This window comes from Diceros bicornis, chromosome 26 (genome assembly GCF_020826845.1).
Source record: "Diceros bicornis minor isolate mBicDic1 chromosome 26, mDicBic1.mat.cur, whole genome shotgun sequence".
NCBI classification, from domain to species: domain Eukaryota; kingdom Metazoa; phylum Chordata; class Mammalia; order Perissodactyla; family Rhinocerotidae; genus Diceros; species Diceros bicornis.
The window spans coordinates 30,975,176-30,998,024 of record NC_080765.1 but is presented as its reverse complement, the minus strand read 5'-3'; the positions used below and the strand labels follow the sequence as shown (position 1 = coordinate 30,998,024).

Here is a 22,849-nt window from a genome sequence, read left to right as displayed (position 1 = left end):
ATTTCAAACCTTTTTTAGGTCAAGGCAATAATTTCAATTATTCTTAACAGCTCTTTCCATCAGCAGACAGTCTTCTAGATCTGAGGCCTTGGCACTTTCTTGACAGTTATCACAGCAGGCAATATATTTCTATCCTAACCGAGGACACACCTACAAAATGTAAATTAAAATTTCAGGAAACTGTACTTAGCCTGATTTTACACAATGCACTCTGCTATTTTCTTTGCTTGTTTATTTTTCTTTATTTTTATTCTCTTTCCTTAATGCACCACTCACACTGATTTCTCGACTCAGTTTGAAAATCGCTGCTCTATGAGTCAACTGTAGAGTCTGTTCCCTACCCTTTGGGCACGATACTGTCACCGCCTGGATCCCAAGCCTGAGCCACCTGATATTCCCTGGGCCCTGTGCCCACTTCTCCCCATTTTTGGCCACTCGCAGCCCCAGTGCCTACTCTGCCCTGGTCAGCCCTTGGCCAGAATCCATGCTGATCAAGGCGGTGTGGTGCCCGGAGCTGCCAGCAGGCCCAGCCAGGTTACTGACCTCTGGGGGCCGGGATGGTGCCCAGGGAGGGCCCAGAAGCACAGCTTCAGCCTGCTAACCTCCAGGCAGGGTAGCCCAGTGGTTAAGAGCCTGGACTCAGGAGCTGGGCTGCCAAAGGTGCAAATCCCAGCTGCGCTGCTAGTGACCTTGACCAAAATAATTCATCTCGCCAACACCCACCCCCTGCCTATTTGTGAGGGAGCTGAGTGGGGAAGTGGCCTGACTGGGGTTCCACAGCTAGTTCACAGGGGAATTATGACCAGAATCCCAGCCCTTGCCACGTCCTACCACAGACCTGACATTCTCCTCGGTCCTGGGAAACCAAAGGAGCTGCAGGCTCAGCTGTGACCCTGCCTGGCACGGTGCCTTGGACTCGGCAGGCACTTGATACTTATCCCAGAAGTGAGCGAGCGCGATCTGTTTTATGGCTTTTCAGTTGTCATAAATTTGCTCTTAGGGCAGCTGTGGCAGCACCTGCTAACTGTCCCCAAACAGCTGTTCTCTCTCTCCTAATAACAGAACCATCAGTTTTTGGCTAAGCAAATGGTCACTCCAAATAAGGTCTACATTTCCCAGATTCCTTTGCAGTTAGATTTGACCATGTGACGAAGTTCTGGACAGAGCAATATAAGCAGAAGGGGTGTCTTCAACTTTAGGGAAGAGTTTTTCAAGGGAGAGAGTGTGCCCTTCTGCTCTCTCTCCTTCCTGCTGGCTCGAATGGAGCTGTGATGGCTGGAGCTCAAGTAGCTATATTTAACCATGAGGAGGAAGCCACGTGCTGAGGATGGCAGAGCCATGAGACAGAGGGAGCCTGGGGCAGCATAATCTTACATCAGGGGACAGCATAATAGTCCTGGACTCACAATCTTCAGATTTTGCTATCTAAACTTATATAATCTACTGTAATTTTCTTTTTTTCCTCTACTTGCTAATTCTATCCAGTCCAATAGCCCCTTTTCCTCTATTATCATAAAAAGTCACATCACATTACTTATGACAAGTTGATGCCTGGGTAGGGTCAGCCTGGGAAAACCACGGCCTCAATTCAGAGTCCTAACTTGACAGCTGCTCCCACATTTGCCCATGAAGACTGGGTCCCCGGAGGATGCTGGATTCCACTAGACAGGCAAGGAGCCCTCACTGTCCCATAACTCAGCCCCTTGATGCCTGTTCCAACACCAGTCTGGGCACCCAGCCTCCTAGGAATCTCCATCTAAACTGGGCTTCCCTCCACCCACAGAAGGGGCCTGCTCTTATAAACAGAGAGCCTGAGACTAGGAACAGGACCCCAGCTCCCAATACAACAGGATTTTCTAGAAGGTCTCCTCCACCTTCACTTGGGCATCCGCATCTTCCCCTCCCAGTCCCTGACCCACCCTGGGAGAATACTTCTATGGAGAGGCAGCTGAGTGGCGTTCTGGGTCAGGAAGACTCGAGTTCAAGCCCCAGCTGCCCCTTACCGGCTGTGTGACTTCATCTCTTGAGCCTTGGCATCCTCACTATAATCTGGGATGCAGAGTTGTACCCACCCCACTAACCTGACAGCGCTAGCAGAGAGCAAGCACTAAGACACAGTAGCTCTTATCGTCATCATCATTTTTATTATCATAAATAAAGGGGGCTGAGCCTTGGGTCCCAGCGAGGCTGGTGACCTGGTCGTCTGGTCAGCAGCTAAGCCAAGTTTCTTCAGGGGTCCTCAGAGAACAGGCTATTTTAGGTTCTGGCCATGGAACCACCGCTCTCACTGGGTCTTGCTATAAAGGGCTCCTCTGGCAGCTGTTGGGGCAGGGAGCAATGTTTACAATGCCCAGGCCAAGGCATTCAGGCCAAGCTACAGTGACCACTAGTCCTCCTTCGGGCTCCCCTTACCCCCAGGAGCTGCCTTCCTGCTGTAGAAATGAGCTACAATCTCCCACCTGCCACTCGAGGGAGCCAGCACCCCAGAGCCAATGAGGCCCACTCTGAGCCGGCCAGTGCACACTCTAGTATATGCCCAGAACAGCAGAACCCACCTGGTCCTTGATGCACCACAGTGCACAGAGTGACTTATGGGCCACCTTGTGTCATACACCTGCTTCTATTCGGGATCTGCCTTCCCCAACTCTCAGGTCACAGTGGTTAAGGTTGGGGATCCACCCCCAGGTAATAGGGTGTGTCACATGACCCAGGTCTAAGCCAATCACAGCGCTCAGGCACCTGGCCACAGTGATTGGCTCCGAGGTGGGCATGTGACTCAAGTCAAATCAATCTAGTCCAACCCCAGGTAAGCCCATGGCTTTAGCTTGAGTGACTGGAAGAGAAGATCAATCCCTTCCTGCAGGATATGAATCTGAGACAGCGGCTGAGGCCACTGGAGAACGAAGCTGACATTCAGTAGAGAGTAGAACAAGAGATGAAGAGAAAAATGAATAGTGATGACACCATTTGAGACCCTGAATCCAAATGTGCCTGAAGCCAAAGTACTCGCCTGGACTTCTGAATTATATGATACAATAAACCCTTGCCTTTTTGGGGAGGTCAGGAGACGACTTGGTTACACATAGGTTTTTTGTCACCTACAATATGAAAAGTCCAAAACCCAGCCAGGACTTAGGGCTATTGTATATTATTAAAAAACACTTTTATTAAAGCACATGGTTAAAAATAACACCTCTTTTCTACTAGGGCCACCATGTATGACCACATAGGTTGAATACTGCTCAACTTGAGTGAACAACCTTTGCAACCTACATGGGCAGCCCTGCTTCCCACCTCCAGAGACAACCACTTCCTTCTTCTAGAGGTTCCTCCTGGTAGATATCGCCACAGCTCTAAATAATATGCTTTCTCTGCTATTTTGTAATTTACCTATTTTGGTCTTTATCGATTGATTTCCTGGTATGATAAATGAGACTTTAGCTTCACTCCCCTTCCCCACTCCACCCCCCAGACTGGTAGGTCTTCTTCTGGTTCCTTTAGATATCACACCAAGAACTCTCTGCCTTATTCCACCACCCAGAAGGAACTATGGGTTTCTCACAGGTTAGCGTGAGTTCATCTCACCGTGAGAAAGAAGGAAAGATGTGGCTTTTGAGCTGCAAACGAGTGATAAGAAAGCAGAAGAGACCTTTGCTCCTATCGACCTCAAAAATGCATAATTTCTACTGAAACAAGACAGACAAATAACCCATGTGGACAGCTTACTGCATCCCATGCGCTACGCTAAGCCTCGACGTGGACTTTCTCACCTGGTAGTGACAGGAGCTGTGGGACAGAGAAGTGCCAGCCCCCCTCCAATGGGGCCACCTTGGGGAGGGAAACTGAGCAGAATGAGGCTGCCCCAGGCGGCACCTGGCTTGTTCCAATGATATCTTGAGCTCTAGCTTGAGTCTTCCGTTTCCCTCAAACAGGAAACAAAAACCTATCTTGAAGAGGTGTCTGCACCTCCATGTTCATTGCAGCCTTATTCACAGTAGCCAAGGTATAGAAACAACCTAGGTGTCCATCAACAGAGGAATGGATAAAGAAAACGTGGCAGGGGGGCCAGCCCCGTGGTTTAGCGGTGCGCGCACTCCGCTGCTGGCGGCCCGGGTTCGGGTCCCAGGCGCGCAGTGACGCACCGCTTGTCAGGCCATGCTGTGGTAGCGTCCCATATAAAGTGGAGGAAGATGGGCACAGACGTTAGCCCAGGGCCAGTCTTCCTCAGCAAAAAGAGGAGGATTGGCATGGATGTTAGCTTAGGGCTGATCTTCCTCACAAAAAAAAAAAAAATGTGGCGTGCATATCTATCTATCTATCTATCTATCTATCTATCTATCTATCTATCTATCTATACACCCCCCACACACACACATACATACATACACAAACAATGGAATATTAGTCAGTCTCAAAAAAGAAGGAAATATTGTCATTTGCAACAACATGCATGACCCTAGAGGATTTCACATTAAGTGAAAGAAGCCAGATACAGAAAGACGTATTATACAGTCTCACTTGTTGTGGAATCTAAAAAAGCCAAACTCACAGAAGCAGAGAGTAGAATGGCGGTTAGCACAGGTTGGGGGTGGAGAAAATGGGGAGATGTTGGTCAAAGGGTCCAAAGTTTCAGTTCTGCAAAATGAGTAAGTCCTGGAGATCTGATGTACAGCATGCTGACTGTAGTTAATAATACCACATTGTATACTTGAAATTTGCTAAGAGAGCAGATTTTATTTGTTCTCACACACAAAAAATGGTAACTATGTGAGGGGATGGATGTGTTACTTAGCTTGATTGCGGTAATCATTTCACAATGTATACCAAATCATCACGTTGTACATCTTAAATATATACTATTTTTATTTGTCAATTATATCTCCATAAAGCTGGAGAGAAAAAAGCCCAACGTGGTGGCTGAGACCATGTGCCCTGAAGCTGCATGGCCCGGGTTTGAATCCCGGCTCCCCCATGAGGAGGCGAGACCCTCTTCTAAACAGACTCTTTGGGGCAGGCTGGGACTTCCCAGAGTCTATATCCCCCGCAGTGCCTGGCACTGAGCAGGGCTCCACAAGTGCTAATCAAGTACTTTTCCCAGCTGTGTTTTACTTATTTATGGGGGGGTGGAGGGTGGTAACAAAAGTGCAGCATCAGGAGTTACTAAGTCAAGCATCAAACTAAGAGTTCATGTCAGTGTCTTATTAACGTCTGTATACCCCTCACATGTATAAACATTTACTGAAACTATTAAGAGAAATAATACAGTTTATGTCAGAATGTCAGAATAGAAGGACGGATTCACAGATGTCCACGTCCATCTGCTCCCTCCTGCCGTCTCACCTGCCCTACTCGCCCCGCCAAAGAACCAGTCCCCATTCACGACCAAGCTCTCACCTCCCTGCTCTTGCGCCTGAAGGATCCTCTTTCTGGAATGCCTTCCCCACTTCCTGACAAACCCTTCAAGATCCAGCTCAAATTTTTACCTCCTCCAGAAAGCCTTCCCTGGGTGTTTTTCTCATCCGTAAAGCAGAGGACGGCTAACTGTACTTACCCCAGGAGTTGTTCTGAGGATTCAATGAGATCAGGCACGCGGTGCCTGGCAGAGAACTGGCTCTCAAAAGTACCAGCTGCTATTATGCCCTGACCACCCTCCACCCCCTAAGTCACCTCCCTCCCCCCAGACTCTCCATAAGCATTTCCATGACACCCAGAGGACAAACAGTCTACGTGGTGGGCAGAATAATGGCCACCCAAAGATGTCCACATCCTAATCCCCAGAACCTGTGACCATGTTCCCTTACACGGCAAAAGAATTTTGCAGATGTGATGAAGTTAAGGATCTTGAGATGGAGAGATTATCCTGGATTATCCAGTGAGCCCAATGTAATCACCACAGTCCTTATGAAAATGAGGCAGAAGGGTCAGAATTGGAGGAAGAGATATGACAACAGAAGCAGGGGTCACAGACAGAGAAAGATTTGAAGATGCTCTGCAACTGGCTTTGAAAATGGAGAAAAGGGCCACAAGCCAAGGAATGCGGGCGATCTCTAGAAGCTGGAAAAGACAAGGAAACAGATTTTCCCTAGAGCCTCCAGAAGGAACACAGCACTGATGACACCTTGGCTTTTGAATTCCAGAATCATAAGATAATAAATCTGTGTTGTTTTAAGCCATTAAGTTTTCCGTAATTTGTTTCAGGAGCAATAGTTGGAAACAAATATAGTCTAGAACAGTGGCTCTCAATCTGGGGCAACTTTGCCCCCTTGGGGGACACTTGGCAATGTCTGGAGACATTTTTGGTTGTCACAACTCTAGGAGTGCAACTGGCATCTAGTGGGTAGAGACCAGGGATGCTGCTAAACATCCTACAATGCACAGGACAGCTCCCACAACAATTATCCAGCCAAACTGTCAATAGTGCTGAGGCTGAGAAACTCTGCTCTAGAATAATTCTGGTGGAATCCCAAGGAGCCCTCCCCAATCTTCTCTCCCTCTTCTCCTCTTTAAAAACAAACCTCCATGCACGCCAGAAAGAGACAGCAAAATTAGCTTACTCACTGATAAGAACAGCAACCCAAGGCTGAACCGAAGGAGATAAGGCAACACTCACTCTGCAAAGGCTCATAAAAATATCATTGCAGTACACTGTGCTCTGTTTATGTAACACTGTTATGGTGCAAAGGCTGTTTTATTGTTTTAAAAATTAGAAAAATACATTTTGGAATAGAAACACAGAATATTATAATTATAACTTCAATTAATAAAATGCACAAGAGAGCTTGAATTTTAATTTTTAATCACTTGCTGGGCACCCGTCTCATGTAGCCAGGACACTCTGTACTCCTGGCAGATCAGACCATGGATACAGCATGTCTCACTTCTCAGGGGAACTCTGTGTTTACACAGCCTCTCGGTGGCCAGACCATGTGAGCGTCTCAAACAAAAGGGGCCGTGTCTTCTTCCTCTCTAGCTCCCAGCCCAGAGCACAATGCCTGGCACACATGTTGCATGTCTCCGTAAACACATGTTGCATGAATGAATGAGCAACTGGAGAAAAGTTGGCAATTTCTGCTGATACAATGGGCACGGCAGGCGTGGAGGAGTAGAGGGTCTATTGGGTTATAATTACAAGGCGTCCGGGGGTTACTTAGCTCAAAGACATGGCTGAGATCCTGAGTAGGAAAGCCTGGATCATGGACAGGCCCTGAAAAGGCACACAAGATCAGTTTCTGGCCCAACAAGACTTTGGGGACAAACAGATCTGGATTCAAGTCTTGCCTCTGCCACTACTAGCTGAGTGACCTTGAGCAAATTACTTAATCTCTCTGAGCCTCAGCTTCCTTATCTATAAAATTCACTCATTCAACAAAGAGCAGAGTGAGCAAAGTGAAGAGGTGAGAGAGATGGCCAGGGGCCAGAAAAAGCCTCGGTGGCATAGACAGCGAGCTCTCCACCACGGATTTGTGCTCACCTCACCAGCCAGGGACTACATTTCCCAGCACCTTTTGCATCTAGGTGGGGCCATGTGACTGCATTCAGGCTAATGGAATGTGGGCAGAAGTAACCTGGCGCTGCTTCCAGGCCCATCCTGGCAGCCCATTTTCTGCACCCTGTCGGCTTCCCCTCCACTGTGATCCTGCCCTGAGACACATAGCCCAGAACAGATTCATAGCATTTCAGTATCACTTACAATGCACTTGCTACCTAACTCCTCTCAGCTCCCTGGGGGACATGGGATCCCCTCTCCCTGGGCGTGGCACACACTGTGGCCTCCGTCTGGCATAGGCCCCAGCCTGCCCTCCCTACTCGTCCCCTGGCCAACTCCTCTGCTCATCCTTCGGGTCTCAGCTTAGATGTCACCTCCTCTAGGAAGCCTCCCCTGAACCCCAGGAGGTAAGCACTATTAGCTTTATCCTACAGATGAGGAAACTGAGGAACACAAAGTTTAAGTGATGTGCCCAAGATCACATGGCTAGAAAGTGGGAGATTGAGTTTGAGGCCAGTGCAGGCTGAATGCCGGGCTTTCACTCAGTCATCACTGGCTAACCCAGTCCTTCCAAAAGTGTGGTCCTGGGACCAGCAGCAGCAGCAGCAGCCTCACCTGGGAACTTGTTAGATGTGCAAATTCTCAGGCCTGCTCCAGTCCTACTGAATTAAACTCTGGGGGTGGGTCCAACAATCTGTGTTTAAACAAGCCCTCCAGGTGGTTCTGATGGGCACTAAAGTTTGAGAACCAGTGGCCTAGAGAAATTCTCTGCAGTTGAGTCACCTGCTTTTCAGCCACTCCCGGTGGAGTTGTCGTTAAGTCTAGAAAGTGTCACACTGAAGAACTGAACACTGTCCACCCTCTGACTTTCCAGCCATTTAAAATGCTTCTCTGGGTGTTCCACAGTCCTGGGACTATGGGGACCCAGAGAATGTCATCTACTTTATCATCAGCCTGTTAGTGACTCACTCCTCCCTTCGTTTGGAGGCTTCTTGCTTGTGCCCATCAGCCTTGGCTACAAGAGTTTAATCCAGCGACGCTTTAAGGCTCAAGCCTCTTTCATCCCATGGTGGTCACTATGACCACCTTCTTCTAGAACATTCTCAGTTCACTGGGGTAAGCTTCTTGGTCAGCAGAACTGATCTCCCCAACACAAAAACTTTTATTTTTTAATTAGTCCAGCCAGCTGCTGTTACTTTGAATGTAGTCCTCATCATCAATTTTTTCTGCTTTAGCTTTAAGAATCAGACCAGAAAGAGTGAATCCTAGAGAATGAGCTTAAACAAATCCAAGTTTCTGCTGTTGACCCTCAATTTTCTTCCACAGTGCTCTCAGTGTCCTGGCAACCAGACACCAATCCTGCTGAAGACAGGACAAGTCGTCTTTGGGGAATCTGACCAGTGTGAGAAAAAAGGCCTAAAGATACCCTTCTCCAGTGGAACAGCCCAGCCAGATCACCCCGAGAGGAAGGCCATAGCCAACAAGCCCCACTCACACCCACAGACCATCCAAAGAGCTTACTGGAGCCCCACTCTCTTTAGCAGAAGCCACAGACCACCAGGGGAGGTGGAAAGGAGAAGCTCTGCTCCATGGTCACTCAGGGGCCCAGGCTCCTTCCAGCTTGTGGCTCTGCCTTCCTCTAGGCCCTCAGAGTCCTCCCAACTCATCTGGTAAATGGGGAAAGAGGGGGAGGTTTTTAGGGTCCAAGCTTGAGAGGGGCACACACTATTTCTGATCACATTCCATCAGCCAAAACTCAGTCATGTGGCCCACCAAAATTGTAAGGGAGCCTGGGAAATGTGTCCAGGTGATACCCCAGGAAGAAGAGAATGTGGGTATTGGTGACCAGTAGCCGTCTCTGCCACATAATACATTAAAAATATTTTAAAATCAAATTAGTGAAATATCTTTAATCAGCCAAAAAAGGACTGTCACAAAAAGCACAAAAGAAAAAAATTGTAAATTATAAAATGTACACAGTTGATCTTGTAAACTGAAACCATTTCAAGTAACCATTGGGCCCTGACTTCCTGCTTCCCCCCACCTCCTGCAGAAGATAAGAACTTGAGACCCCAGCCCAGCAATCCCTTCCTTGAGAAGGGGACTGAGAGAAGGGGGGATGGCAATCCCAAACATGTTACACTTGAATTCATGTCATCAAGAAGCTTTATTGCATTTGTTGAATTAATACACGAACAAAGGAATGAATGTAAGGTGCTGTGGAGGCCACAGAGAAGGAAGACACTTGCATACCTCTATCTCTAAACCCCACCTCCTTCCCCTAGCATCCTTTCCAGCTCAGTTCAAACATCTCCTCCTCCAGGAAGCCTTCCCCGATAACCCTCCCCCCCCACACACACATCCACACAGTGGGCATTATCAGCTCCCACCTCCCTGCTCTGTACTCCCACACTTAGTCCATCTTGCTTATTAGAGTCTGCTGTTAGACCACCTTAAGCCTCGGTTTCCTCCTCAGTAAAATCAGAGGGTGGACGAGGTTACCCAATTTCTTGGCTGAGTGGCCCCAAGACAGGCAGCGCCCAGGGCCGAGGACCCAGAAGTCAGGCTCCCAGAGAGCGTCTCCACAAGGCAGACGTAGCGACCCCCTCCCATGCAGCCCATCTGTCACACTAGGGGCGCAGCTGGGCTGCTTTCTCGCAATCCCCCCACGCTGACGCAGGCAGATCTAGGCCGGGACTTACCCAGAGGCCCCCGCCCCCGCGCCGCCACTCGCATATTAATGCCTGGCCCCTTGGCGCACTTGTCAACGGAACCTGCCAACACCCTAACTCCCGTAGCCAACAATGCAGCAAGGGCGCGTCTACACTGTCTTGGAGGTTCGGGGAATTCGGGCCTCTTATTCAGGGGCCGAGGTGGGGGATGCGGCTCCAAGCCCTGCAGAGGACAGGATGGCAGCGCTGCCCCCACCCTTTGCGGGCGCCGAGGCGCCCCGGACGGAGGCGCCCAAACTGCCTCTCCCAGCCCGCCGCGTGCCAAGTGTTTTCTCAATAGACACTGCCGTTAAACTGCACAACTCCCCCATTTTACAGAAGCAAACACTGAGCCCCGAAAAGTTTAACCACAAGAGAAGCGCGCCGCACACTCTCCTTCCGCGCCGCCTCGAGCCCCACTTTCAAGTCCAAGACCCAGCGCGCTCGGGGCGCCGGCTGCACCAGGGCGCGCAGGCTTGCGGCGCGCGATCCCGGACCCCCGGCTAACCGGGGCCCGCACCTACCTCCCTCGGGCCGACAGGAGCCGCAGCCGCTGCCCACGGCCGCGAGGATCCAGACGAGTTGGCAAAGGCTCGCGGCCCGGTGCTCCAGGGTGCAGGGCGGAAGAGCCCCCCGAGAGTGCCGGGGAGCGGCGAGCGGGGCGCGGGGCCGGCGCTCCGGGGAGGCAGCGGGGGCCGCGTGGAGCAGATGGATCGATCCCAGGGCGCGGGGGGCGCGTGCCAGGGGCGCGAGCGCAGGCGACCGTCAGCGGAGCTGGGGCAGCTGCAGCGCGGGGCGTCCGGGCGGCGGATCCCGGCAGAAGCCGAGCTGGGGCTGGGGCTGGGGCTGGGGCAGGCGCTGGCGGGCAGGGCGGGGCTGCGGCCGGGCGGGCGCTTGGCGCCGCGCTCACGTGGCCGTCCCCCGGTGGCCGCCGCTGCTCCTGCAGCCGCCGTGGGGAACTCCGGCGCCGGCTCCGAGGCCCCAGCGCAATAACGGGCGCTGCGCCCGCGGCTCCCCAGCCCGCTGAGTACACGGCGTCCGGATCCAATGCGTGGGGCGGGCCTAGCAACCACTGCGAGGGGGGCGCCCTCCCAGTGGGTAATTCGAGAAGGGCAGCCGGCCGCCCCGTCTCCCACGCTGCCTTGCCGTTCTCCGTCTGCTGCCTGCCTAGTTCCTGTATTCAAGTGCGTTCCAAGATCACTAATAATCTGATCTCATCGTTTAAGTCTCTATGCATAACCTTAAAATATTTTTTATCAGAAATTGCTTTTGTTTTTTTTCTGATTTCTGCTGTGTAAAAACTTAGGCACTTATGACAATTGCAAATATTTGTTTAATTGTCTGATTAATATCCCCTCTAGAGTTCCTTACCTGTCTAGTACTTTGCTGTATTCCTAACTCTTAGCACAGGGCCTGGCACATAGTGAGTGCTTAATAAATACCCGTGGAATGAATGGCTAAATACGGAAAGGTATAAAGAAGAAAGGGAAATAAAACTAAATGATAACTGCTGTGAACATGTTGATATTATCTCCTGCCAGATACTTTTCTAGTGAAATTTTAGAAATTTCACAACTCTTATTTTAGAAATAAATATAACAGTGATATTTATTGAGTGATTTATCTCATTCCATCTTCACACCAACAGGAGGCAGGTTTCATAGCTCTATTTTACAGATCATAAAACTGAGGCTTGTAGCTATAGGCTTGCCCAAAAGATTTGCAAGGTGGCTCCTCTTGGCAAAGGGCATCTATATTTCAGGTCTCCTGCGGGTTTGTGGTCTGCTGAGTTACTCTGTGTAGTAAAAGGGGAGAGGAATTTGAAGGATCCCGCAGGTGAGAGGGAGGGAGGGCACAGGCGGAAGCTGCCCAGCACTGACCAAATTCTCCCATGGAACTGGAGGGAGGGCTGAGTTTTAGTCCAGGTGAGCTCTAGGCAAACACAGACCACAGGTGCAGGCAGACCAGACACAGGGACATGCCGACATCTGGTATGCATGTGGGTCTATTTACATGTTTCCTAACAAGAGTAGACTCCTTATTTATTGCTCCTTTTTCTCCCTCAACGCTAGGTTGTGAACATGTTTCTGTGGTCAAGAGCCACTTGTTATTTGTAATGCCTGCTTTGACGTGCCATTTTGGGGACATAATAATAGGAGCTGATATTTACAGGGCATTCCCTTTGTGCCATGCAATTGTTCTACAGGCATTATCTCTGTTAATTCTCATCACAACCCTCTTATTGCACCCACTTCATACACAGGGAGACTGAGGCAGGTTAAGTGACTTTCCCAAGTTTACACAGTTAGTAAGTGGCAGAGCCAGGATTTGTTCCAGATCTGGGTATATACTGGCCCCTCAAGTGTCCTGTCCCTAAATCTTGACTCTTCAGTTTTTGAGGCCCCTGAAAATTCAGATTCCCTTAGGAGAGTAAAGGCATTCAGTTTACCAGCTGCTTGGACCTCTGCACGGAGTAGGTTTCAAGTTTATGAGGCCTGAGCAGGGGAGCAACACACAGGCAGCGTCTCATAAGGTGGTGGTGGAATGAAAAAAAAGAAATGGTCCTGAAACCCATCATTGAGTGTTTTATCCTTTGGCCTCTGTGCTACAAGTTTTGGAAAATACAAGATCTAGAAGATATTTTGGTTTGAAATGCTGGCTCCTTTGGTCGTCTTGAGAAAACTCCTGTGGCTTTTGTCAAAGGACAAAATTGCACCTGAAAATCTGATCATGGGAAACTCAGGCAGGAACAAAGAGTCTGAGCTAGTCTGTCCAAGCCCCCCCCCAAAAAAAAACCTGCACTACTTATGGCTCTGTGGCCTTGGGCAAGTTATTTAACTTCTCTCAGCCTCTGTAATTTGTGTCTGCCCAGCAGAAATCCCCCTTCTTTGCATGAGCATCTTGATTTGTCTTCAGGGGACAAGCCCACCCTATTCTCAGTTCATGAGACTAACCCTCCCCACTCCCCTGGCTTCAAGAATGGATACATGACGAGATCTGGCCAATCAGCATATTCCATCCCTTTAGCCTCATTGACTGGTTCAGGGACAAACACATGACCCAAGCCAGGCCAATGAGATACTAATCTGGGCCTTTATAGTAACCATAAAAAAAAGAATTTCTCTTTTCCAAGGAGTTGTTGAGCTGGTAGCATGTAAGCCTTTCTGGGCATTCATTTTTTTTTTTTTCCTAAGGAAGATTCACCCTGAGCTAACATCTGTGCCAATCTTCCTCTATTTTATGTATATGGGTTGCCGCCACAGCATGAGTGGTGTAGGTCCACGCCTGGGAACTGAACCTGGGCCGCCAAAGCAAAGCATGCCAAACTTAATCACTAGGCCACTGGGGCTGGCCCCTGGTCATTCATTCTTATGGCAAATATTTATTAAAATTCTATTGTGTGCCAAGTATTGCGCTAGGAGTTGGGGGAAAGGCCTGCCTTCAGAGGGCTGTCTAACGGGATAGGAAAAGGGAAAACAGAAATTTCTCAAGTAGTCATTATTGCTTACCAATATAAACTGTGAAGTGTGCTATGAGTGAGAAGTGTAGGGGGCAGTGAGAGATTAAGGCAAAGCTAGTCAGGAAGGCTTCTCTGAAGAAATGACATTTGAGCTCTGAAGGGGGAGGAGGCGTCACTTCCAGTAGCTTTAGGAAGGCAGGTGCCCTGGGTGGCCTCAGCAAAGAGATGTGGGTCAGATCATTCTTGGTTTTTGCTTAGTCCTTAATCACCTCCTTCAACCATCAAACAAAGCTGTTCAAATTTTATTGAAGAGTTTGGAATAGCAAAAGAGAATTAAATATAGGAGGAAAAAAATGAAATTGTACCCTCAATGTTACAGTATCCAAGAGGAAGAATAACCCTTCACAGGGGACTCTTCACTGTCCAGTTCCAAGTCTTGCTCCCCTGTCGTGAAGCCTGCCCTCCCTTTTTTTCATGTGGACAAACATCTCCTCTCCAAGTTCTGAGGGACAAAATCCCCACCTCTATTAGAAAAATGCCTCTCCTTGCCCACAAGGATTGGGTTTTTCTCCTTTTCCCTCTACTAGAGTAATCCACAGGATTCAATAACCCGCAGGATGCAAAAGATATCTTCAAGAAAGTGAAAAGACAACTCAGAGAATGGGAGAAAATATTCATAAATCATATATCTGATAAGGGATTGTAGATAGAACATATAAAGAGCTCTTCTAACTCAATAATAAAAAGATAAATAACCCAATTTAAAAGTGGGCAAAAGATTTGAACACACATTTCTCCAAAGATATACAAATGTCCAATAAGTACATGAAAAGATACTCAACATCATTAACCATTAGAAAAATGCAAATCAAAATTACACCCACTAGGATGGCTAGCATCAAGAAGTCAGATAATAACAGATGTTAGCAAGGATGTGGAGAAATTGGAACCCTCATACACTGCTAGAAGGAATGGAAAGTGGAAAACAGTTTGGCAATTCCTCAAAAAATTAAACATGGCATACTGCTTAAGTTCATGTGCTCCACTTCAGTGGCCCAGGTTCGTGGGTTTGGATCCCAGGTGCAGACTTACACCACTCCTCAGCCATGCTGTGGCAACGACCCACATATAAAGTAGAGGAAGATTGGCACAGATGTTAGCTCAGGGCTAATCTTCCTCAAGCAAAAAAAAAAAAAAAAGAGGAAGATTGGCAACAGATGTTAGCTCAGGGTGAATCTTCCTCAGGAAAAAAAGAAAGAGAAAAAATTAAACATGGGGTTACCATGTAACCCAGTAATTCTACTCCCAGGTATATATCCAAGATAAATGAAAACATATGTCCCCACAAAAACTTATGTACAAATGTTCACAGCAGCATTCCTCATAATAGTCAAAAGGTGAAAAGAACCCAAACGTCAACTGATGAATGGTTAAACAAAATGTGGTACATCCATACAATGGAATATTATTTGGCAATAAAAAGGATGAAGCACTGACACATGCTACAACATGGATGAACCTTAAAAACATTACGCTAAGTGAAAGGAGTTAGACGCAAAAGGCAACATATTATATGATTTCATTTACATGAAATGTCCAGAACAGAGAAACTCATAAAGACAGAAGATAGATTATTGGTTGCCTGGGGCTGGGAAGGACGTTTGGAGGGAACATGAAGTGACTACTAGTAAGTACAGGGTTTCTTTTTGGGGGTGATGAAAATGTTCTAAAATTGATTGTGGTAATGGTTGCACAATTCTGTGAAAATACTAAAAAAAGTGAATTATACACTTTAAATGGGTGTATTGTATGGTATGTGAATTATATTGCAATAAAACTATTACCCCGCAAAAGGGGTGCCTCCATCTCACCATGGTGCTTCAGGGTGTGGCCGCAGAAGAGAGGTTGCTGGGAAGAATACTCCAGCTCTTACATGCACTAGCCCAGTCATAGGTACGTGGCTATTGCCAGGTTCAAGGAAGTGGGTGTCATCCTCCCACAGGCTCAGAGAAGTTTGGAGTACTGCACTAGCCACACATGCCACAGGAGGGAAATGGTTCTCAAGTGTTGACTGCTCAGATCCCCTGTCCACAGGAGACCATGTCCATGGGGGTTGTAGAGCAGTTTTAGGTTCACAGCGAAATTGAGCAGAAGGTACAGAGATGTCCCACATCTCCCCTGCCCCATCCATGCACAGCCTCCCCCATTATCAACAACCCCCCGAGAATGGGACATGCGTTACAATTGATGAACCTACAATGACACATCATTATCCCCCAAAGTCCATAGTTTACATAAGGGTTCACTCTTGGTGCTGCACATTCTGTGGGTTTGGACGAAAATATAATGACATGTATCCACCGTTATAGTATCATACAGAGTATAATCACTGGCCTAAAAGTCCTCTGTGCTTTGCCAACCTCAACCCTTGGCAACCACGGTGGGATGTTTTTAAGCAGCAGCCTAAAGTCTTCCTTGGCTCAGAAGGTCCCAGGCCTACTGGGCACGAGAAATGAAGCCATCACAGAGCCATCCATGGCCCACCCGCAGCTACAGAAAGCCTCACAGAGCCATATGATGACCACTGCTCTGTCTTTTGGATGGCGTGTTTCTCCCATTCCCTTGTGCAAGGCAAATCCCAGGATTAGGGTGGGGCATGTTTGGGCCCCTCTTTCCCTTTGCCCATACACGTGCATAGGAAAAGATCTGAAAGGATGCTGATAAACTGTTATTCTTTACAGTGGTTACTTCTGAGCTGTGGTATTTGGTTGTGAAGGAGGGAGGTGGTGAGTGAGAGAATTTTCCTTTAACTTTATACATATGATTTGACATTTAAAAAAAAATTTACAATGAGTATGCATTACATTACATTCCAAATTAAAAAGACAAAATACAACTTCCTTTACCAAAGCATTGACAGAGTCTAATTAAAAGTGATTTTATACTCTTAATTGTGCTTTTCTTTCTTTGCCCGAGTTTCAACAGGGAACATGTATTACTTTTGAAAAGTTCTTTGTAAATGTCACTTAAACGAACCAAAAAACCCCAAAACAGAACAGATCCCAGTTGCTCTGGTTTCTGTGGCCTCTCCACCCTGTCTAGCTGGGGCTGGCTTTGCATAGGAGCTGCCCTCGCAGCGTCACCCTTGGAGGCATAAATCACTGGAGAAGCCAAGTCAGCAAGACTGTGGGAGGCCAGTAGGGAGACAGGCGGGTGGAGCAACGCTCTCATTGGAGTGGATGAGCTCACGGCCTTGCTTCCGCTGGATTTTTGTTCTGTTGGAGAAATGCCTCAGGCATGACGGTTTTGAGCAGCTCTGGAAACAGCTCTTCTCCCAGAAGACCTGCTTTTTGCCTGATTAGGTCTAATAAGCACAGGATTAATGTTCACTTGAATTAAATGATCAGAGAGAGAGAGAGAGTTGGGGTGGAGGAAGGTTGCTGCTGGCAATTGGTGCAACTACTGGAGGATGCTTTGAGTCATTGTAGGGGTATCACCCAAAGAGATCTCTGCTTCCTTCTTGTAGCTGCAGGGTGTGATCTTCTGGAAGAGCAGACCACAGTCTGACTGTGTCCGGATCAAGGTTCTGTGAGCTCTCGTGTTGAGCAGCTCAGTCAGAAGCATTTGCTCTGACTTTGTCGAAGTCCACATAGCAAGATGGAGTGGCCTTAACCAAGGATGAGAAACCATTGGTTCAAGGAAGAGTCTTGCTGCCAACACTCTTCCAGGTCCTGGGGATATAGCAATGGGTGAACAAGACACCATCACCTGCCCTCCTGGAATTGATATTCTAGCAGGGCCCAGTATCCTCCCAGGAGAGACTCATAAACACCTGCTCGGGGCAGGGGGTGGGGGAGATGTTTGTGGAATACCACCAAGTCATTAGCGCCCATGTAAGAACTGTTGTGGTGAGCACGTTGAGAAGGAAACGGAGCGTTCAGGTACCTGGAGTTACCACGATTACCCGGCTCACTATGTGTCAAGGATCTGTTTAAGTGCGTGACACACATTACTACAATTATTCTTTGTCTGATTTGTTCTCTGATGTGGCCAAGTGCCCAGAACAGTTCCTGACACATTGTAGGTGCTCAAGAAATATTTGCAGAAGGAATGAATTTAATTCTCAGAGCAAATCCTGTGAACCTATTATTATCACCCCATTATCAAGATGAGCAACTAAGGCCCAGAGAAAAGTAGCTTTCTTAAGGTCACACATCTAGCGAAGGCTCAGGCTGTGTGATTCCCAAGCCCATGGGTCTACCTACTGTATTGGTTTCCTTGCTGCTTTAACAAAGTTTAGTGGCTTAAGATAACACAGTTGTCTGACAGATCTGGAGGTGAGAAGTCCTAAAACTAAGGTATCAGGCACCTTATGTTTTTTTCTGGAGGCTGGAGGGAAGAATTGGTTTCCTTACTTTTTCCAGCTTCCAGAGGCTGCCCGAATTCCTTGGCTTGTGGCTGCATCACTCCAAACTCTGTTTCTATCTTCACATCTCCTTCTCTAATTATTCAGCTTACCACACCCAGTTGCCTGAATATCTTTACTACACTGGATTTTTGTTTGTTTTTTTCCTTAAACATGCAAGAACAGCCTATGTGTATGTAAAATTAGAAAAAAGTGGACAAAAAGAATTTGAAACTCCTGAGGAAAGAGGAAGGGAAATAGAACTTGGGGATGTCAAAGGAGACTTGAATCTTATATATACTGTTCATTTTATTTTTTATTAAAAAATATTTTAAGCTAATATGCAAAATGTTAACCATTAATTCTGGGTGGTAGGAAAAGGAGGTTTGCCATATATTGATTTATGTACTATGTATTTGCTCTGTATTTATTGCATTAAAAAAACACACTGAAATAGTCTACATAGAAGAACACTGGGTCTTGGGAGGCTGGGGAATGCTGGCTCCGCCTGGGACAACTGAGACAACTTAGCCTCTCGGAGCGTCAGTTTCTTCCTCTGTAAGACGCATATAATAGTTATGAGTGAGAGAGCCCACACGTGCAAATGATCTGTAACAACGTTCAATGCTTCTCCTCCCTGGACCCGTGACTCTTACATAGCCGGGGCAGGGGCCAGGCCATGGGGCCACCCAGAGCTGCAGAGGTGACCTGAGGTAGGGCTGGAGAATCCGCAGGATGGGGATCCAGCCCGGTTCCGTGTAAATCCGGATTTCCCGCGGGACCCGCAGCCGGGCTGGGAAGAAGCAGCAGCGCGGCACTGCCCCCAGGTGGCCGTAGGCAGTATACCACGCTCACGGAAAATCCAATGCAAACATACGTGAGAAGTGGATATTAATGTTTAACATTCTGGAACTCTTTTTTCCTTTTTAATGCTGCGTCCCTACTGTACTTATTGCTGCCGATCACAAGAACACTGTGACTCCCAGGAAGGAAGGAAGCCATGAGTTAGCACGGGGTAACGGGTTGAGGAAACTTCAGGCTGATATAGGGCATGCGCAAATCTACGAGGGCGGGGCTTACGGAGCATGAAGCGCTGCGTCATTCCACTAATACAGTCTAAGTAGAACGTCCTAGGAGTGGGAGGTAGCGTGGCCGAGTGGTCTAAGGCGCTGGATTTAGGCTCCAGTCATTTCGATGGCGTGGGTTCGAATCCCACCGCTGCCACACCCTCGTTGATCTAATTTTTCCATCTACAGATCCTTTCAACCTTTCTATATCTGTCTTCCCCATCTACAGATCCTTTCAACCTTTCTATATCTGTCTTCCCCTTTTCTCCTTTCTGACGCTCAGTTTTTTTTAAGGGAATGGGGAGCGGGGGAGGAAGAAACTGAAGCGCAGATTCTCTCACTCCCTAGCCTAGTACACAAACCCATCAATGCCCCTACTTAAAAAACAAAAATGCCTGTTTCCAGGAGAAAGCATCTGAGATAGCTTGAAAAGTTCCCAACAGCCTGCCTGCGTCCTTAATGTAGACCTGAGGCCACAGGAAGTGGGCCTCTTTACCTCCCAAGGATCAAGGTTAGGTGTGGATGATTTTAATTCTGACCTGAGTTAGGGAAGGTCCCTTTCTGGCCGGCTCTGCATCTTGCGGAGAGTTCCCACTGATTCCATAAACCTCTGTGGGTAGAAATGGTGTCAGGTGACCCTGTGGAGAGGCTGAGGTATCAGGAAGCCTGCACATGTGGGGGTATTAATCTTGAGGTCCCGGCTTCATTGATCCACCTCCTACTTGGTCTGCAGGCTTGGTTTAGGGGATTTTCATTTATATTCATTCAATGACTATTTGTGAAGGGCCTACTATGTGCCAGAAATCAAGTTCATCCTGAGGCTACAGAGCAAACAAGGCAGACATGTCGTGGCACTCAGCCATTTATAGCTATTGTAACTTCATTAATTACACCTGTGAGGAGTGTTATGCAGCACAGCATGCTAACCTGGCCCAGGGCCCATTGAGGAAGTGACATTTAGCTGGGACTCAAAATTGAGAGATCAGGTATGTGAAGGTGGGAGAGGGGAGTTCCAGGAAGAGGGAACAGCATGGGGAAAATCCTAGAGGCAAATGAGAGCCTGGTGAGTCTGAGATGCTGTGAAGGCAATCTGGCGCAGCTGGACAGAGAGCAGCAGTGGACGAATGGCAAGAGATGAGGCTGAAGTGTTAGGCAAGAAGGGCCATGACTGCCAAGTTAAGGCTTTGAACTTGATCCTGAGGCTCAATGGGAAACCACTGAAAAGTTTTAAGCCGGAGGGTGGCATGTTCCAATTTTGGATTTAGAAAGTTCCCTCTGATTTCCTTCATTAAGTAGTAGATAACAACAACAATAAACAAACACATAGAGACAGAGATTGGATTGGTGGTTACCAGAGGGGAAGGGTGGAGGGAGGAGGGCAAAAGGGATAACTCAGCACATGTGTGTGGTGATGGGTTGTAATTAGTATTTGGGTAGTGAACATGATGTAATCTATGCAGAAATAGAAGTATAATGATGTACATCTGAAATTTATACAATGTTATAAACCAATGTTACTGCAATAAACAAAAAATTAAAAAAAAAAAAAAAGAAAAAGAAAGTTCCCTCTGGCAACAAGAACAGGAGGGAGTAGAGGGGCCAAGACAGAGTCCTAAGAAACATCATCTTAAAGGGAGGGTCATGGAAGAGAAGCCAGTGAAGGAGATGGAGAAGGACTGGCCAGAGACATAGGTGGAAAACAGGTGTGGTGTCGTACAGGCCAAGAATATTGCAAGAAGGAAGGAGTAGCCAGCTATGTTGAATACTGCTAAGAGGCTTGGCAAGATAAAGACTGACAAATATCCATTGGATTTATAATTTATGGACAAAGTCATTGATGACCTAGATTAAAGCCATTTTGGAATGAGTTGAAGAGAAGAAGTGGAAACATAAGTGTGGACAACTCATCACAAAATTTGATTTTGAGGAGGAGGAGAGCGATGGGAACAGTAGTGGGAGAGAGAATGGGAAGTCAAGGGAGGATTTTTTTTTTTTCCTGAGGAAGATTACCCCTGAGCTAACATGTGTTGCCAATCTTCCTGTTTTTTTTTGCTCGAGGAAGATTAGGCTTAAGTTAATATCTGTGCCCATCTTCCTCTACTTTATTTGTGGGTCGTCACCACAGCATGGCTGACGAATGGTGTAAGTTCACGCCCAGTATCCAAACCCATGAACTGGGGCCGTTGAAGCACAGTGCCCCGAACTTAACCACTAGGCCACAGGCCAGCACATAGGGAGGATATTCTTTTTTGTGTGTGTGTGAGGAAGATCAGTCCTGAGCTAACATCCATGCCAATCCGCCTCTTTTTGCTGAGGAAGACTGGCCCTGGGCTAACATCCGTGCCATCTTCCTCTACTTTATATGGGACGCTGCCACAAGATGGCCTGATAAGCGGTGCGTCGGTGCGTGCCCGGGATCCGAACCTGGGCTGCCAGCAGCAGAACGAGAGCACTTAACCGCTACGCCACAGGGCCGGCCCCAGGAGCATATTCTTAAGATGAGTGAGATGGGAGGATGTTTTAGACACCTGGCATTAGGTCTACAGTAGTGAATAGCTTCAGCACCCACAATGGAAAGCTTATGAATTTACCTTGACAGTCCATCCTGATTGGCTATATTGCCTTGGGCTGCCCAGGGAGACAACTCTGTTTTCTGCATGCATGATGCTTCAGTGTCTCCAAGTAAGCTAGGACCTCTTTCTACCTCCCCTCTCAGAAACTCATGGAGGGCTGGTTATCTGGCCAGCTTCTAAAATGCTCACAGGAGCTCAGTTTGTCTATTGGGTGGAGGTGCCACGTCCTTTTCCATTGGGTAAAGACACTTGAGAGGAAGGAAGCTTTCTTGGTATAGTGACCCACGCTGCCCCCATGCCCCAGGTTTAGACATTCTTCTTCAGGGCCTCAGGGAAGAGATGACTTAGAGAAATCCAGAAAACAAAAAAATTGATTTTGCTTTTGGGTTTCACAAGCTGAGGTTTGGCAGTAGATAAAATATCTAGAAGATTCTGTGAACAGTGAAAACCTGTTTTCCCTGCCCTAAGGACAGATTTCTTAGGATTAGTAGAGAGAGAAAAGTCAGAGAAAGAGGTGAGTTTAGACGCAAGCATATTACCGAGAAGAAAGGGAGCCAAGGACTGCCAACCCCAAATGGCCCGAAGTTTCTGGATCCGAGGCTGAGGTAGATCCCAGAGCTCAACCCAAGCCCTGGCAGGCCAAGGTGCAGAAGAGCAGAAATAACCATGTGTGGTGTTTAGGCCAGTGGGCCTTGGGCAGCTCCTCCAAATTACCCCAGCTGCAGAGCAGTAACCCCCACCCTCGTCCCCTCTTTCAAGTTAGACACAACCCCAGTTTCCTCATCTATAAAATGAGAATAATAAAGCCTATGGTAAAGGTGGCCCTAAGAACGAAATAAAAGCACATAGATGAAAGTCCTTTCAAACTGTCAAGCATTAGACATAAACGATTATTATTGAGCTTTAAAAAATTGTATCTACACATGCAATTCAACCTAGCAAACAGGAGCATACACTTTTTAGCTATTTCACAAACTTTTTTTCTTGATCGGCAGAGAGGGACACAAGCAATGCCCACACATAGGATGGCCTCGTTGGCTCTGATTAACACATTTGCTCCCTTTTAGGCTTGTGATGGTTTTCTTCCTTGCCAGGATCCACGGTTTGATAGGCCAGTTCCGCATGTGCATATTACGATATATACATG

The 22,849-nt window shown here is 47.6% G+C and overlaps 1 protein-coding gene and 1 non-coding gene across 4 annotated transcripts in view; one reads left to right on the top strand and one right to left on the bottom strand.

Moving 5' to 3' along the window:
• The window catches only part of EEF2K (eukaryotic elongation factor 2 kinase), a 59,044-nt gene extending 47,965 nt beyond the window's left edge, over positions 1-11,079 (bottom strand). The window contains exons 1-2 of one of the 3 annotated variants that reach the window (XM_058569918.1): positions 10,722-11,079; positions 10-150 (exon numbers count right to left, since the gene is read on the bottom strand). The gene's annotated coding sequence lies outside the window, so the exon portion shown is untranslated. The remainder of the gene's footprint in view (positions 1-9; positions 151-10,721) is intronic. The other 2 variants (XM_058569916.1, XM_058569917.1) reach the window with 2 other exon arrangements.
• Positions 11,080-19,204: 8,125 nt separating this feature from the next.
• TRNAL-UAG (transfer RNA leucine (anticodon UAG)) lies at positions 19,205-19,286 on the top strand. The gene has a single exon. It is a non-coding gene; the product is annotated as a tRNA-Leu (tRNA).
• The last annotated feature ends 3,563 nt before the right edge of the window (positions 19,287-22,849 follow it).